This window comes from Ovis canadensis, chromosome Y (assembly GCF_042477335.2).
Source record: "Ovis canadensis isolate MfBH-ARS-UI-01 breed Bighorn chromosome Y, ARS-UI_OviCan_v2, whole genome shotgun sequence".
NCBI classification, from domain to species: domain Eukaryota; kingdom Metazoa; phylum Chordata; class Mammalia; order Artiodactyla; family Bovidae; genus Ovis; species Ovis canadensis.
In genome coordinates, this window is record NC_091271.1 from 21197697 (window position 1) to 21210359 (window position 12663).

The window sequence follows — 12663 nt, forward strand, 5'->3', positions numbered from 1 at the left end:
TTTTCCATTATAGGTTATACATGATACTGAGGATTTCTTTTTTTTTTTTCCATAGATGATTTAGGGGTAAACCTATCTTTATTTAGCAATTTTGTCTGAATCCCAAATATTTTTATGTATCCATGTTTTTTAATTAAAATTTCATTGTCTAAGATTTTTGGCAAGTTGAATCCAAAGAGTTCACTATTTTCAGGCTGAATGTTTTCATTTATTGTTTACTGAGAATTAAGTTTTCCTTGGAGCTCTGAGGGTATGTGTGTATATACACTGACATGTCTATATACACATCCTTTTCAGATTACTACATGTTTTAAGATATGTAAATGCATTTTCAAAGATATTTTCTGTTTGTATGGTAAAAACATGAAATGTTTTAATTCTAGAAATTTGTTCCCCCAAATGAATATAGTATAAAGAATAAAGATATAAAACTAGATTCCTTTGAGAGTAATCCTTACTAACAGAACTTGGGAATGTTCAAAAAGTACTCATAACACTTACGAAAGGTGGCAAGAAAAACTTTATTCAAGGTAAGAGTACTACAGTGGCGTATTACAACATGGGAGAGAGATTGAGCTTATGTGTGACTCCAGGAGGGGTGCAGCTGGGATTTATAGCTAAGGAACAGGGTGGGCCCATGGGATTGCAGACAGAGATGGGAGACTGAAAAGCAATGGACAACAATAACAGAATGGGTGTCAGTGGATGGAAACGTATTAAAATGAGGACTATAAGCGTGAGGGTGGACTCTGGCTCAACTGAGAGGATCATTGCTGAGGCTAGGCAAGGCTGATAAGATATTCAGGTGAGTGAAATGATATTTGATCTGATACTGAGGGTGGTCAGATCAAGGGTGGGCTATGTTTTCTAAACTGAAGTAGCAGATTCTGGATTAGATTGGACTAGATGGACAGGCAGCCCTGAATAAAGACATTGCCCAAAGTTGGCAGTGCATTAATGAACTAGTGCTGCATAAGCAGTTAGCCAAAACTAGCAGCTTAAAACAATATTATTCCATACTGCTGCTGAAAGTTGGGAATCCAGGAGTAATTCAGCTGAGTGTTGTGGCTCAGTGTCTCATGAGATTGCCATCCTCTGAAGCCTTGACATGCGCTGGTGGATTTCCTTCCAAGATAGCTTACTTACATAGCTGATGAAACCAGTTTGCTTGCTGGCTGTTGGGAGAAGGCCTCAGTTCTTTCACATGGGCCTCTAAAGGGCTACCTGAGTGTTCTCGAGATATGACAGCTGGCTTCTAGAGTGAGTGATCCAAGAGGATGAGCAAGGAGGCTGCAGTGCCTTTTATGACCTAGTCTCAGATGCTTCATTGTTCGTTTCTACCGTATTCTAACATAAGAAGTGAGCCACTAAGCCCACCACACATGTGAAGGGGCGGAGGAAGGAACCGTGGACATAATTTAAAACCACGTGGTACACACATGGCCAGAAATTGTTCACATGCGTGTATGTCCAAAATGCCTTTTCCTGCCAATGCTTTTAAACAATTTATCTGTTACAGCATTAACTTGAAGTTCAGGACCTTGTCATCTAAGTCAGGTCCAGCTATGGATCAGGGTCCACGTGTACAGTATCTCGTGTTCTGTTGCTCAGTTGTGTCGTATTCTTGGCGACCCCATGCGCTGCAGCGCTGCAGGCTTCCCTGTCCATCAACTCCAGGAGCTTGCTCAAACTCAAGTCCATTGATTCGATGATGCTATCCAACAATCCCATCCTCTGCTGTCCCCTTCTCCTACCTTTAGCTTTTTCTGCATCACGGTCTTTTCCAATGAGACGGTTATTCCCATCACATAGCCCAAGTACTGGAGCTTCAGCTTCAGCATCAGTCCTTCGAATGAATATGCAGGAGAGATTTACTTTAGGATTGACTGGTTTGATCTCCTTGCAGTCCAAGAGCCTCTCAAGTCTGCAACACATCAGTTCAAATTATAGAAGTTTAGTTCCTCTAGACTTGAGGATGTGTGAACAAAAGAGATGAGTTAATCTGCTCCCTTTCACAGCCAACATACAGTGGTGGTTCAGGCATAGATAACCTTCATAGACACTCCTGTTCCAGAAAGGGGAGGGGAGATGGGAGTCAATAGTAGCAGTTGTGAAATCCCATGGGTTCTTGCGGGCAGTCCTTTGATTAGTATTTAAGGCCTGGACACTTCCTATGCTTCAGTCTCTTGATTTTTTCATTCTACCCCCTGACATGATGCCATTGCATGAAAGGTGGCTAGTATATGGTTACATGAAACAGTCTCCCTAGCCTGCTTCCTGCTTGTAGAAGGTAGAAGTCCAGAGCTCCTATTTTGTACTATTGCTGGTCCTTTCAGTCCGAGCTGAACTAAAATTGTTATCTGAAAACCTTGGTGTGTCTCCTGATACTCTTACTGGTGTTCAAGGCAAAGCACCCCACTCCAAAGCCACAATCACACATGTCTTCATAATAAGGCTTACTCTGTCTTGGTTTTCTGCTGAGATAGCTGAGGGATAACACCCTGAACCTTGGTAGAAGTCTTATTGTGTGACTGAAAGGATCTCTGAGTGACACCCCTAAACTCTTTGGAGGGTATTGGCCTGACTAAATAATGCCATGAGGCATCCCCTTCCAGCTTTCTGAGGCTTAACAAAGAATTTTACAGTCACACTCGTCTTTAGAACACCTTTGTTTATAAAAAATAATATGAAGAAGAACTGGCCTATCGGTGGTGTAAAATGTTGTATTTAGACCACCTAATCTCAATGCCCTGGATATGATCTTGCTTGAGAGTCATTAATTTTAACAACTTCTGTCATCTTAAATGACTGGAAAGTTCCCAAATCAGCAAGTTTTGTCCCCTGTTTTAATAATCTTTATATTAAACATTAAAAAAAAAATTCCCTTCATGTTTTACTACAGGCAGCAAGAAAAAACCAGGAAGCACTTTTGACTGTTTGGATGGAAATCCTCTTAGATAATTAATTAAGTACAGTTTGTCCTCCCAGCTCATTAGATACTTTTTCTACTTTTCATAAACTGCAGATGTAGTGGACTTTCGTCTTCACACTCCCCAGGCTCTCTCCTCCTGCCTCTCCTTTCTGCCAAGCATCCTTGGTGCACGACTGTGATTCCGCCTAGAACGTGTTTGCTCAGTGAGCAAACGGGGAGCGATTCCCTGGCTTCAGTGCTTCTGCTGGCCAGAGACTCTGTACCGTTCCCTAAGAACTTCATGGTTTCGCTGTCCAACTTCTATCACCTGGCTAGGTCAGTTGCAGTAGCTCATACACACAAGCGAACTGGCAGGGATTTCTACACGCACATGTGCAGAAACATACATGTGTACACGGTAACATCGCTGAGGGGAAACCTGTCCATATGCAGAAGTACAGCTTTCTTTTCCAGGAACATGAATTTTGGTAAGCGCTCAAATTTCTACGCACACATGTGCGCAAATATATTGGTGGATACAGTTACATCGCTGAGAGAAAACCTGTCCATATGCAGAAGTAAAGCTTTCTTTTCCAGGAACTTGAATTTTGGTAAGCACTCAAATTTCTGCACCCACATGTGCACAAACATGCACGTGTACTCAGTAACATCCCTGAGAGGAAACTTGTCCATATGCAGAAGTACACGCTTTCTTTTCCAGGAACATGAATTTTGGTAAGCACTCAAATTTCTACGCACACATGTGCGCAAATATATTGGTGAATACAGTTACATCGCTGAGGGGAAACCTGTCCATATGCAGAAGTACAAGCTTTCTTTTCAAGGAACTTGAATTTTGGAAAGCACTAAAATTTCTGCACGCATATGTGCACAAACACGCTCGTGTACACAGTAACATCCCTGAGAGGAAGCTTCTCCATATGCGGAAGTACAAGCTTTCTTTTCAAGGAACATGAATTTTGGTAAGCACTCAAGTTTCTACACACACATGTGCACAAATAGATGGGTGAATACAGTTACATCGCTGAGAGGAAACCTGTCCATATGCAGAAGTACAAGCTTTCTTTTCCAGGAACTTGAATTTTGGTAAGCACTAAAATTTCTGCACGCATATGTGCATAAACACACTCGTGTACACAGTAACATCCCTGAGAGGAAGCTTCTCCGTATGCGGAAGTACAAGCTTTCTTTTCAAGGAACATGAATTTTGGTAAGCACTCAAATTTCTACACACACATGTGCACAAATAGATGGGTGAATACAGTTACATCGCTGATGGGAAACCTGTCCATATGCAGAAGTACAAGCTTTCTTTCCCAAGACCTTGAATTTTGGTAAGCACTAAAATTTCTACGTGCACATGTGCACAAATATATGCGTGTACACAGTAACATCGCTGAGAGGAAACTTGTCTATGTGCTGAAGTACAAGCTTTCTTTTTCAGGAACATGAATGGGACCTGGTGACTAGGACCTCCTGTTGAGTGATCAAAAGGGGAATTTGATTCATTCCGTCCCCTTTCCCATTTGGTGTCCGTGAACAATGGAGAACAACGTGGCAAACGGTGGGGTTTTTCCCTGCTCCCCTAGCATCTGGCCAGCAACAGCCTGTCCTGGTGATGCTGTGAATGGCTGGGACGTTGCAGCCACCAGTGGCCACACCAGGCGAAGATGCCACCCTCTTCAGAGTGGAGGCAGGAGAGGACAGCGAGGCCCAGGTGGACGGAGTGGTGGCAGGGATCAGACGGGGTTTCCAGCTGCTTGCAGAGGACATCACTGAGGATGTGGAGGTTGTGCCAGATGAATAACAGAAACAGGGGTCCTCCCTGGAGCTGGAGGAGAAGACATTGGAGGAGCAGTGCCAGGAAAGGCCTGGAGGCCCGAGTGAGCTCCCGGCACTAGATGTGATGCAGGCACTGGCGACCTTGTAAGTGGAACTTAGCTCTAAGCCTGAGAAAACCTGCAGGGCCTACGTTTGGTTCATGTGCAAGAGTCATGAGAGGAGGAAGCGTGACTTGGCTCAGAAGAGTGCCAACATCCAGGGCATCCCTGGCTTCTGGGCCAATGTGGTATCCTTTCTGCTACTCGTTGTGGTCCAGTGCTCAGGAGGAGGGGGAGGTGCAGAGGCAGGAGCAGGAGGAGGGGTGGAGGCGAGGGGGCAGAATGGTGGACCCTGAAGGAAGTGTGGTACTGGGCAATTGGCAGGCTCCAAAGGCACAGCTGAGTAGAGTCCGGGCAGGGCCACTCCTGTAAGTGTTGCAGCCATGAGTCTCTGTGTCTCCTTCAGGCCTGCATCTGAGGAGGATTAGCCTCTAAGTCAGAAATGACCAGAGACAGTACATCAGAGCCACCTTAGCTGACAGTTATTGTTGTAAAGGTGAATGATTCCGAAAATAACTTAGATGTGGGAGTCACACACACGCGTGCGTGCGCGCACACACACACATACACAAACCCAGAGAACATATGTAGGCATACTTTCTGATCCCCGTTATCTCACTGAGTGAGCAAGTTCTGAGTGGAATCACAGTGGTACAGCAAGGATGCCTGGCAGAAAGGAGAGGCAGGAATAAAGTGCCTGGGGGTGACCAGTGAGAGTGCAGAAGATCTGAGACACAGAACAGGTTGCAATCCCAGACACAGAAGCCACGGTGGGTGACCCCACAGCCCTTTGAACACCCTGATACAAGGGCCTTTCCATCCTTCCCAAGTGCCAGGCATACTTTCCCTGACCTTACCATGAGCATGAGCAACCCTTGCCTATTTTGTGTGGTTTCAGTGATGGACCATAACTGCAGCATAAGCACCTGCTACCTGCAGTCTTCCAGTCTGAATCATCACCCTTTGTACTCCTTGCAGAACACATATATTTGGTATCAGGAATATAGGATGGATGGCTTATCTTGATCCTCTTGCTGCTCCCAGCCACACAGGCTTGGGTGACCAGGCAGGCTTGAATGTGTTCTCACATGGAGAACAGAACCGCTTAGAAAGGGCCTCGATAGGGTAAATTGGCAGCCATGCATGTTTCTGGCACCAGTGTGTCATGGAACTTAATGGGGAGCTGTCCTTACCATCTCCCTGGCAGGTATTCAAATAATGTTCAGGGAGTTCCCTCAGGCCCCAGGCCATGGCCCATTTCTCCATCTGTGCAAAGTGTGGCCAAGCTACCTGAGGCCTTTGCACTATTCACGTCTGTCCAGCGACGGAGGGAGGGTCACACGGCACCTTCTGCAGTTCAGCAGTGACCGCGCACCGTTGACTTTCAAGTTTGAGAAAGCACTCTCCGAATGTGTGGACTAACAAAGTCCTATCTCCCATGGGTGCAACTCACTAAGGAGGAGCAGGGCTTGCCTTCTCATATAAACTTCTCGTATGAGCACTGGTGTGCAGAGAGTGACAGACAGCAAGAGCACCACTGAGAGAGATGGAGACAAACAGACACCAGCCCTTGGTACACACATGGAAGGATTGCCCAAAACAGTGCTATGCCAGAAGCAGAGATGAAGAGACAAAGAGCCAGCTCTGTACCCTAAGGCTCTGGTGTCCCTGAACAGTGGAGATCAACTGTAGCCAACAGTGTGGTTTTTCCCTTCTCCCCTAGCATCCGGACAACAGGTTCTGTGTCCCATGGAGAAAAAGTATCCAGCCACGTGGAGTCCCTGTTTATGCTTTGAATCCTCAGGGAAATTTCTCAGTTATTGAGGGTCCTGAGGGACACAGGAGTAAGCTGTTCAGACTGTGAAGCAGAAACCCGTCATTGGGATTTCCAGAGTCCGGACAATGACAGCGCCTGGAGTATCAGCAGATGCAAAACCCATTACTCCCTGGAGCGGTATATGCCATGTGGGTGCGCTGTAGCCCAGGAACTGTGGAAGATTCCCTACGTTTGAGGGGCGTATCCAGAAGGGTGCCACCCACCACTCTCTCGGCCATTGGACTAGATTTGGGCCAGCAGCCTACGCGTGGCTCACAGCCTAGGGATCCGCCTATTCGGCTGATTTCCCCAGGGCCTGTTCACCCTGTCCCGTGCTGTCTGCCACCCCTTTCTTCAGCCTCAGGCCACCGGACACACACCAGCCCCCGCTTCCCTACCATCCCCCTCACTCCTCGCCCCCAAAGAGCTAGTGGGTCCCACAGGATTACTGAAACCTGAGCCGCATTTGCACACCACTTGTGCTATTATGTCGCATCCCTTGGCATCTGCCCCAGCCTGGGGTCACGACCAGGGCCAAGAGGAGTGTGAAAGGCCGTCAGAGGAATGCAGGAGCATCCTGGGACCCCAGACCTTCCTAGTTGTGAGCTCCGGTTTCAGGGCGCTGGGGTTGGTGGCCAGCCATCCTCAGGCTTTTTGAGGCTGGGACCTTACAGCCACAAGTTGTCATGCCAGGCAAAGGAGCCACGCTATGCAGGGTGGAGGCGGTGGACGACGGTGAGCCCCTGGTGGACGGAGACGTGGTGGGGATTGGGTGGTTGTTCCAGCTGCTTGCGGAAGACGTCATGGAGGAGATGGAGGTTGTGGCAGATGAGGAGCAGCAATAGGGGTTCTTCCAGGAGCTGAGAAGACGGTGGAGGAGCAGGGCCAGGAAAGGCCCGGGAGCGCTACTGAGCTTTCAGGGCAAGATGCGCTGCAGGCACTGGCTGCCCTGCTGGTGGAACTGAGCTCTGAGCATAAGAAGAACTGCAGGGCCTACTTCCAGTTCATGTGCAAGAACCATCAGAGGAGGAAGCCTGACTTGGCTTGGAGGATCGCCATCACCTGGGGCATCCCTTGCTTCTGGGCCGTAGCTGTATCCTTTCTGCTGCTCTTTGAAGTCTGCTGCTCAGGAAGAGGAGGCGGCGCAGGAACCTTTTCCCTGCTCCCTATCCTGACAGGTGCTGTTGCGGAGCCATCCATCGTCCCACTGCAAGTTGATATTTTCCTTTCAGGACCCCCCTACTTCTTGAACACAGTGACCACTAAGTAGAATTACCTTGACATCACTTGTGAAACGTGGTTCCTGGGGTGATGAGTGTGGGTGTGCAAGGTTGTGGAGTGTCCACCTGTGGGATCCACACCCATCTCCCGTCTCTCTGTAGGGCATAGGGCACGTTGTTCCACTCCTGTCCACTGGTTCTGGGACTTTGAATGGGGAGCATCCAGCCGCAGCGTGGACACCAGGAGCCTTAACTTTCTCGGCTGGTTGTCAGGTCACAACTGCTCAGAGTCAAACAGGATTGCTGAGGTGTGGTTGCTTAGGGCCTGAACACAGTCAGCAATTCACTTTGGGATTCTTGGCTGCTGGCTCACCTTGCTCGTATTGCCAGCGGATTGTTGGCCAAGATGTGTGGGAGGATCGCCTGAAGTAGTACCCTGGGCAGGAAGGTTCTTCCATGAGAGTAACTGACAGAAACATGTGTGGAGATGGGGTCTGAAGGTGGGCCCTGAAGGGACACTCGTGTGATACTACAGGGACACTGTCCTTTCCAAAATGGGGATGCTCAGACTCATGCAAGCTGGCTGTGGAGCTTGAGTTTGGATCGTACTTGTAGCAGGTGACCTCCTGAGACTGTTTATTTGGGGACTTGGTGTGTCCGTGAGTGAAGCAAGTCTCCACCAAATCAGCTGAGGTGGCAGCACCAGAGTCCAGGTGATACTACTAGAGGCAGTGTGTATTAAGTATCTTTGTCAGACTCATCCTTTGTGGGTCCTTTCATCACCTGGCCTCCTGCTGCTCACTGAGTTTGAGATTGCCTGGGCACTTCACTCCCGCCCCTTACCCAGGGAAGGCCTATCATTGAAAAGCTGTCCTCTCCGGGGTCCCAGTGCACCTGTGTGCTGACTTTGGGATCTTCTGTGAATTTCCACATTCAGCACTCACTGTCTCACAACCACCAAACATGCTGCGCTGGAAGCGGCTTCAGGCTGCCTTGGGAACATATGGAAGAGTTCGTGGAGAAGGTGAACAGGGAGCCCCAAGGGCAGGACTTGGTGCCTACTGTCGCCACCCCCGACATTGCTGGCCTCGGTCGTCTTCACCTCCTTAAACACCTATGCTCGTTGTTTGCATCTGTGTCCCCGTGCTGAGCATGTGTGGGTATACACACGTGTGCTTATTTATGCTGGCTGTGATTGTGTGTGTGTGTGTGTGTGTGTGTGTGTGTGTGTGTTTGTGTCCGGCCCAGGGCAGAGGCAGAGATGAAGGTGGCAGGAGAGGAGGTGCTGAGCAAACAGAAGAGGAGTCATGAGGCGACCAGGCTGAAGGTGGTTTGTCGCCTCATCTCTGCATTGACCCTGCCCAGGATGGGAACAAGGAAAGGATGGCCAGTGATAACTCCAGACTGTGGCTCCAGATATCTGCAATTAGACCAGATACAAAACACGCTCATCAGTTCTACCGTGTTGTTGTGTGTGCTTGGATCAGGAAGAGGGTTTCATGGTCTAAGGATTCACACAGAGCAAATCACGTGGGGTGGGGCTTTGAAACCACTGCCTGTGGAGCCCTCCGTGTGTGGGGCCATGGGCTGGCCTCTGGAAATGAGGGACGTGGCTATGGCAAGATCTGGGATGGTGAGGATAAGGTCCTGCCGAGATGGGCAGAGAGCTGAAGGAGAAAGAGTCATAGATTGCCTGCTGCACTGGAGATTGTTCCACACACATGTGAAAAGGAGAACTGGGAAGGTCCTGGACCAGTGCTTCCCCGGATCAGCCCAGCAGCCAGCACACGCCCTCCCTGAGGGTGGCACACACTGGCACAATATGACACAAAACATGAGATGCGCTAAAGTATGCTGTATCTGCCAAACCACAGGCATCCTAGGAGAGACATGGTCTGTAAGCAAGGCATGCCTCCAGGCACTTCCAGCCTGCCTCCCTGGAAGGGCCCAAAGGCTAAGAATGGGTAAGTGGGTTTCCCTGTGTGACCCTATCCAGGATATGCCTGTGAGGGAGGGAACAGAGAAAAGACAAGGGCGGTGGGTAAACTGCATGTCCTAAGGGACCTCAGGGGAGTGGAGACAGAGAAGCCCCTGGGGCAGTTCAGGGCCTGCTGGTTTTCAGGGTCCAGACTCTAGGCAGTAGCGGTCCTGCCAAAGATACCCCATGGTCTGTGCTGAAAGTTCTGATATGAATTCCTCCTTTTCTTTGGGGTCTTGCCCCTGGCTTTGGGGGCCTGAGTGTCAAAGGTGCACGTCTGTACCTGAAGGAGGATTCTGGTAGTCTTGCTGGAGCAGAATCTCTGATTGTGTTGTAGGGAATCTGCACCCAGGTGACACAGAGGGAAGCTGCCTTCCAGGTGACCGTCTTGGATATCCCTGGGCCCAACCGCGCACTGGCTTCCTTGGCACGGGTACTGTGTAGGGAAGCAGGGATGCCTGACTGTAGGGAGTCCTACCTGGGCTAATGAGAGCACCTGAAAGAGAGCCTTGGCATTTAGCAAATCACTGAGGCATGGGTGGTTCAAGCCCTCTTGGTCCATTTGAGATAGTAACGCTGCTTTCTGTCCAACGGAGGCATTAGCTCTGGGCCCAGAACCTGCAGGTTCCCCAGGGCATCATCTGTTGGGGGACTCCCATGTGCATGGGTAGTGTTAAACAGAAAGGAAGACGTGTAGGGATGCCACCTTACTTTTATGGCCTCCGGTTCCATTCTTGCTATCGGAAGAGACCCTCTATCCATGTGTACCTTCTTCACAATCTTGGATCAGAAACAGCCCTGTCACAGTCTCCGGGGGCTTTTGGAGGCTCAGGCGTTTCTGGCCTTTTCCTGCCACATGGAGAGAGCACATCGGGGCACAGGTAGATGGTGCACACAGAACGCTCCACAGATAGGAAGAACAGGGGGCCTCATTCAGAATGCTGGGGGCTGTAACGGGTGGTAGGCTAGCAAGAGGGGCACAGCATTGACACGGAATGACCTAGACAGGTGCACACCGAGAAAGCAGTTCTTCAAGTCAGCTGAGCTCAGAGGTCCTTGTTTTCTGGTCCCCTGAAGGAATGCACAGGCAATGGATCAGGCCAACGTGACTGGTACTGTGAAGCTGTCCAAGGTGATGGGAGAATGCAGAAGGCAGGCACATGTTATACAGCTGTTCATGGCAAGAACTTCCAATGCTGCCTGCTGCTCTGCAGGCCAGTCCCTATCAATAGCAAATGCCAAGGTTTTGGAACCTTTGAGGATAAGGCACAGAGTTAGAAGTGTAACATGACATAATCGATGAGCAAGTGAAAAAACAAGGACAGAAATGTGGATGCTTACCAAAATTCATGTTCCTGGAAAAGAAAACTTGTACTTCGGAATATGGACAAGTTTCCTCTCAGCGATCTTACTTTGTGCATGCATATATTTGTGCACATGTGCACATAGAAATTTGAGTGCTTACCAAAATTAATGCTCCTGGAAAAGAAAGCTTGTACTTCTGCATATGGACAAGTTTCCTCTCAGGGATGTTACTGAGTACACGTGCATGTTTGTGCACATGTGCGTGCAGAAATTTGAGTGCTTACCAAAATTCAAGTTCCTGGAAAGGAAAGCTTTACTTCTGCATATGGACAGGTTTCCCCTCAGCGATGTTACTGTGTACACATGTAGGTTTCTGCACATATGCGTGTAGAAATCCCTGCCAGTTCACTTGTGAGTATGAACTACTGCAACTGACCTAGCCAGGTGATAGAAGTTGAACAGCGAAACCATGAAGTTCTTAGGGAACGGTACAGAGTCTCTGGCCAGCAGAAGCACTGAAGCCAGGGAATCGCTCCCTGTTTGCTCACTGAGCAAACACGTTCTAAGTGGAATCACAGTCGTGCACCTAGGATGCTTGGCAGAAAGGAGAGGCAGGAGGAAAGAGCCTGGGGAGTGTGAAGACGAAAGTCCACTACATCTGCAGTTTTATGAAAAGTAGAAAATGCACCTAATGAGCTGGGAGTACAAACAGTACTTAATTGAGTTATCTAAGAGGATTTCCATCCAAACAGCCAAAAGTGCTTCCTGGTTTTTTCTTGCTGCTTGTAGTAAAACATGAAGGGAATTTTTTTTTAATGTTTAAGATAAAGATTATTAAAACAGGGGACAAAACTTGCTGATTTGGGAAGTTTCCAGGCTTTTAATATGACATTAATTAAATAATAAATTTTACCTGAAAGAACAAGCAAGGCAGACAAGGGAATTCACAAAGGACAGTAACAAAATAGTAATCTTGACACATCTTCAATATATTTGTAAAGAAAACAAAGTGTCATTATGTGAACAAAATATAGAGGTATCAAAAGAAAAACAGAGGAAGCTCCTGAAAGAACTCAACTCACTATTAACTATCTTTGATTTGCAGGCACGGAAACTGACTCAAGTTAATTCTAAGAAGCAAAGCCCTGATGTTATTATCTCTTCTTTTTTCCTTTTTTCTTTTTCTTTTTTTGTGAAAACTTAGGAAATTTAGGCTGGAGAGGGAAGAAGAGGATAGAGACTTCAAGTGCCTTTAAGGAGGAGGAGGAAAGAGAGGGGGTTGGAGATTTGATTGTGTTATTTGAACAGCATTGGTGAAGCTCAAACAAGGGAGGTAGCAAGCCATGCGGGCCTGCGGGAAGAGCATTTCCAGAAGCACAGCACTTACAGTCTTGGGATCGGGAAGAACTGGAATTTGATGGGGGAAAACCAAGGCAGGTGTTGTCAAAAAGAGTACATTAGTGGGGAAAACAATAGAGTAGAAGACAGAGAATGGAAGAGAGGAGCAGTCAGGGACCATATTGCGGGAACCT